Genomic DNA, 6,018 nt, shown 5'->3' on the forward strand with positions numbered 1-6,018 from the left:
CCCATAAGACCCTGATAATAAAGTGACATAAAATACCCTGTGCTTCCTAAACAGTGTGTAGGAGGTGTAGAAGCATACTTCTCCAGGAGACGCAAAAACAGTGAACATTTAATGACTCCATGGCATTCAGTGTATTCTAAAGGATGAGGAAGGGAAAGGATACCCAGACCAGAAATAAACCCATGAATATATGGTTAACCAATGTACAACAAAGCAACCAAGAATATACTATGGTGAAAGTATAATCTATTCAGTAATTGTACATCCTATGCATTTTCAGTCAGAAAACTGTGTGGCCACATGCAGACAAAAAATAAAATTGAACCATTATCTTGAACCATACACAAAAATTATTTTAAAAGTGTTTGAAGACAAATGTAAGAATAGACACCATAAAACTTCAGGAAGAAACAGGTGGTTAGCTTCTTGACACAGATATTTATAATAGTTATTATTTATATAAATCTTACACAAAGACAAAAAGAAGAGAAGTAAAGATAAGTGGGGTACATTAAACTAAAAATATGCACACCAAAGAACCATCAACAAAATTAAAAGTCAAACTACTGAATAATAAAGGTACTTGTAAATCATATTTATCCTTAGGGAAGCTAGTATTCAAAACAGATAAAGAACACACAATTTCAATGGCATAAAAGTTGGTTACAAAATGGACAGAAGACATGAATAGAGTTTGTTTTCCAAAGAAGACATATAGATGGGTAAAAAGTTAAAGAAATAAAGAAAACAAAAGATGTATAACGTCATAAATAATCAGGAAAAGCAAATAAAAAACACAATGAGATATGACCTTACACATTAAGAATAGCTATTTTCAAAAAGACAGGGAATAACGTGTTGGTGAGGATGGGGGAAAATGGAAATCGTTGTTTATTATTGGGGAGAATGAAAATTGGTGCGGCCAGTACAGAAAACAATATGGAGTTTTCCTCTTGAAACTAAAAATGGAACTACCATACATCCATAAATTCTACTGCTGGATATTTATCCAAAGATTTCAGAAACACTGCTTGTAAAGATATATGCATCTTTATGTTCATTGATCATTCCTATGTTCATTGCAGCAGTATTGACAATGGCTAAGAAGCTAAGATAGAGAAACAACTTATGTATCCCAAGAACCCATTAATGGTTGAGTGAATATTATATATATATATATATGTATATATATATATATATATATACACACATACATATATATGTGTATATATATACACACATATATATAATTTACTCATTATATATTGCACAGACTATTTTTAAATTCACATATAATAAATATGCTTGTACACATATATATGTATAAATATACATATACATGCATGTCTATTTATTAAAACAATAATATAACATAGTAAATATAAATGTACAAAATATAGATATAATAAATATAAATATACATATGTATATATAATAAATATAGATATAATAACTATATATGTATATATGTATATCATATTTAAATATTTAAATAAAAGTGAAATATATATAATTACAAATTTATATTAAATACCTTTATATAGATAATTAAATCTTGCCATTTGTTACAACATGGATTAGACCTTGAAGGTATTATTGTATGTAAAATATATTAGAAAGAGAAAAACAAATACAAAATGATCTCTCCTATGTATGGAAGATAAAACAAAACACAACAAGAAAACAAGCTCATAGACACAGAAAACAGATTGGTGTTTGCCAAAGTGAGGGGGTGAGGAATGAGAGAAAGGAGGAAAAAAAAATACTTTTTAGAAAAACAGAAAGAAATCAGGGGAATTAAAAATGAAGCATTCAAAATCATATCACAAGTGTGTAGAAACAAAATATCTGATAAAAGTGTCCAGTCAACTTAAAATAGAAAGGATAACATATTTATTAAATTGCACTGGAATGCTTAATAGCATTTAGAAGAAAATATACTCCTACTTACAAGAATTGCATGCAATTAATTACATATATGTTTAAAATCATTTTTTTAATAAATCTAAATAATAGCACTGATGTTTCTATGTATTTGTTTAAAAAATTCTTGGGTGCCTGGGTGGCTGAGTTGGTTAAGTATCCAAATTTTGATTTTGGCTCAGCTCATGATGTCATAATTTTTGAGCTGAAGCCCCATGCAGGGCTCTGCACTGACAGTTCAAAGCCTGCTTAGGATTCTCTCCATTCTCTCTCTCTACCACTCCCCTTTCACTCTGTGTGTCTCTCTCTTTTTCAAAAACAAAACAAAACAGAACAAAAAATAAACAAAGATATAAACAAACAACCACAACAACAAAACCACACACAAAAAAATATTTAAAACATTGTTTTCAATCTATTTGAATTTTTTATTGAACAATACAGGTATTTAAATAGATAATCACATTGGCATATTTGAAATATATATATATTTCTTATATATTCATCACAAAACAGGACCCTTGTTTCAACAAAAATTTTAGAGAACTTTGATCATTGTTTTGTGTCTGACTTCCCTCTTGACATGTCTTAGGAAGGAAAAGTTCTGATGTCTATGTTAGAACTAAATAGTCACTTCCTTTTTTGACTCTCAGTTATAGGAAGGGAATATAATCATACTTTCTATTAAATCTTTTAATTTCAAACTTTAACTTTAAAGTGGGTGCCTTCAAATAAGCAAGGGATATGCACATTCACTAAGCAAACAGCACAAGAAAAATAAATGTTTATTGCAATTCATCAAGTTTTCAGAGGAGCTCATCATATGATTTTTGAGCTGTGAATGGTGTGAGTCATATTAATTAATCTCAGACACATTTTGGAAATTGATTTTGGTTATGTATTTTCCAGACATCATTGGCCAGAATTTCTGAAGAGTCTGAAAGTCTCTCACTTTTTTTTTCTTTTTTTTAATGTTAATTTATTTCTTTTGAGACAGAAGAGAGCTCAAGAGAGGAAGGGACAGACAGAGAGGGAGAGAGAGAATCCCAAGCAGGTTCCATGCTCAGTGTACAGCCTGATGTGGGGTTTGATCTCACAACTGAGAGATCATGACCTGAAACAACATCAAGTAGTTGGATGCACCCCCAGGTGCCTCTGTCACTCTTTTTAATATAATATTTTCTGCTTAAATTCTACCGATTTTTTTTCTATTAAAAATGAATTTACTTTAGTTAAGAACCTTAACTAATTACATTTCAAACCCCAAATTAATTCAACTGGAAAACCTTGGTAGTAAAGAGTAATGCCTAATGAACCTTTGGCCATTGATACCAAACATTGAATGTCTTTTTTTTTTCAAATTTGAAAATGAAGTTATGTGATATGAGGGAAACTTAAGCAAACTCTTCCTTTTTTAAAAGATTAATCATATACGTTCTTTTGATAAAAAATTTCCCATCATAGTTACACCATTTCAAAATAAAGCTTTTAAACAGTAAATAGTCAAGGAATCTCTAAGGACTCACTTAGTTTTAGTATAAAAGCATCCATAATTACAGTATATAATCTAACATGCAGATCTTCTATTTGGGGAGAAAATACTTATATCCAATTCTAATATATCAGTCATCCATCACTGTGATGCTTTGGATAATACAGGGCTTTGTACATGTTAATTCTAGCTTCCTTATTTACACCCACTCTTATATAATAAAGAGTATAGAAGACTTACTCCATAAACAGTGATAGCTGTTCATTCATAGTGCCCAGGTGTAGAACTAGCCTGTAGGTAATGGGAAGACCTTTGTAAGCTAGTCATTAAACAGGTATCTCTATTGAAAACCGTGCTACAGAGAGGTTAACAATAAAGCAAAGCACCCAAATCTCATTCAGTAGAATTATAAGAATATTAAATGTATAATGAAATGCTGATAACAGAAATCATCTTATGAAATGGAGTTAGTGGCTTTTGGGGTTGTGAAATGAGTGTTTTGAAAGATAACTGGGAAGTGGCTCAGACTGACTAATCTGCACTAAACAGTATATAACTCCCATCAATCCTTTTAGAAAATGGCTCTCATTATTCCATAGTCTATTCTTCATTTTCCTGATCACAATTATCCCGATCATGTAGACCTGTTGTAAATGACTTTCTTAGATTCATCTAGTTACTTCCAGAGTCCTTCTCATAAAATATATAAACTTGTATTTCCTCCTTACTGGTAAGAGAATGTCTAATTCTATACAGAGTTCTTTGTCCAATATCCATACCTATCACTTGCCCTGAAAATAAGGGAACAGAAGAATCATTTTTTCACCAATATATATGAAGGGTAAATATATATAAAGGGTATATCTATCTATCTATCTAATATATATATATATATATATATATATATATATTAGATTTCAAAGAAACCTGGGAACATGATAACACTTTCTGTTATTTTTTTCTATTTTAGCCATTTGGGAAGAGATAGATGTTAAGTATATATGAATTATTGTAATGTGTAATACCATCATGTTGGATTGTTTCCATTATCATTTCAATATATTAATAAAATCTTACTACCCACAGGGTAAGAGAAAATATTTGTTCTTTCTATTTATTGAAAAATTACCACAAAGAAAACAAACAAATAAAAAAATATAAAATTATTTTGTCAAATCTCAATTATTTCAATTTTCTAGATTAATATAATCCCTGTCTTCATTCTGGAATGTCATTGCTCCTAATGATTGTAAAAGGTGAAAAGGATGGAATTTTAAGGCAGCAGGATTAAAGAGAACTTGGTCAAACTTATATAGAGCAGATCCTCTGAATCACTCTTCTCAGGGCTCCCATCACCTCCTTGTTTCTCAGGATATAAATGATAGGGTTGAGCATTGGGGTCAGAATAATGTAGAAGACAACCAGAATCTTGGCTTCTGATGGAGATCTCAGCCGTCTTGAGCATAGGTAAATGTAAGCAAAGGGTTCAGAGTAGAAAGTCACCACAATGAGGTGTGTGCTGCAGGTCGAATAGGCCTTCTTCCTTCTTTCTGTTGAGTGCATGTGGCAGATAGCATGGAGAACTCGGCCACAGGAACATGCAATGCCGATGAAAGGAAATGCAATCAAGAGTGTGGTGCTCACAAACACTGTGTACTCATAGACCCAGGTGTCCATGCAAGCCAGAGTCAACATGGCTGGCACATCACAGAAGAAACGGTTGATGGACCTGGATCAACAATAAGGGATATGGAGGGCATATACAGTGTGGGCACAGGAGTTGATTGAGCCCATTATCCAAGATCCTGTTATCATCAACACACACACTTTTTTGCTCATACGAATGGGATAATGAAGAGGAAAGCAAATAGCCAAATAGCGATCATAGGCCATAGAGGCCAATAGTAACCCTTCTGCACCTGCTAAAGTCAAGAAGAAGAAGCTCTGTACCCCACACTCAATAAAGGAGATAGACTTGTTTCCAAAGAGATAATTGGATGCCATCTTGGGGACGATGGTGGAGATGTAGTTCAGGTCCATGAGGGAGAGCTGACTAAGTAGAAAATACATGGGTGTGTGGAGATGGACGTCCAGGAGGATGAGGAGAAACATGGACAGGTTTCCAAAAAGAGCCATTAGGAAAATGATAACAATGAGAATGAAAATAAACAACCCAATTCTTGATGGTGGAAACAACCCCAATAAAAGGAAGCCTGTTAATGTTTGGTTGTTATTTTCCATTTTCTATTCATTGGTTTTCCTGAAGAAAAAGAAAAACTCATGGTGTGAAAAATAAAGAAATGTGAGTTTTTACATTTTATCCAAACTATTTTAGTCTAATTCTGAAGTTTTTATGAAATATCTAGTTCCTTAAATAATCAACATTTCTTACTTTGAGAAAGAAGTTCTGTGTTGTTTCACAAAGTCACAAGGCAAGGTGATAAGCATATGCATTCAAATTCTTCTGAAAAGAATCTATGAAATAATAAAAGGCAAATATAAATACCCACCGTGTATTTATACATATCATATACGCAATATGATCATATATCATATACATATCATAAACATGATATGAGTAATTTATGCTCTTCATAAATTCA

The 6,018-nt window shown here is 31.9% G+C and overlaps 1 pseudogene; it reads right to left on the bottom strand.

Moving 5' to 3' along the window:
• Window positions 1–4,723: 4,723 nt before the first annotated feature.
• LOC125934799 (olfactory receptor 2L5-like) lies at window positions 4,724–5,656 on the bottom strand (annotated as a pseudogene).
• Window positions 5,657–6,018: the final 362 nt, after the last annotated feature.

This window comes from Panthera uncia (assembly GCF_023721935.1).
Source record: "Panthera uncia isolate 11264 chromosome A1 unlocalized genomic scaffold, Puncia_PCG_1.0 HiC_scaffold_17, whole genome shotgun sequence".
In the NCBI taxonomy this organism is placed as follows: domain Eukaryota; kingdom Metazoa; phylum Chordata; class Mammalia; order Carnivora; family Felidae; genus Panthera; species Panthera uncia.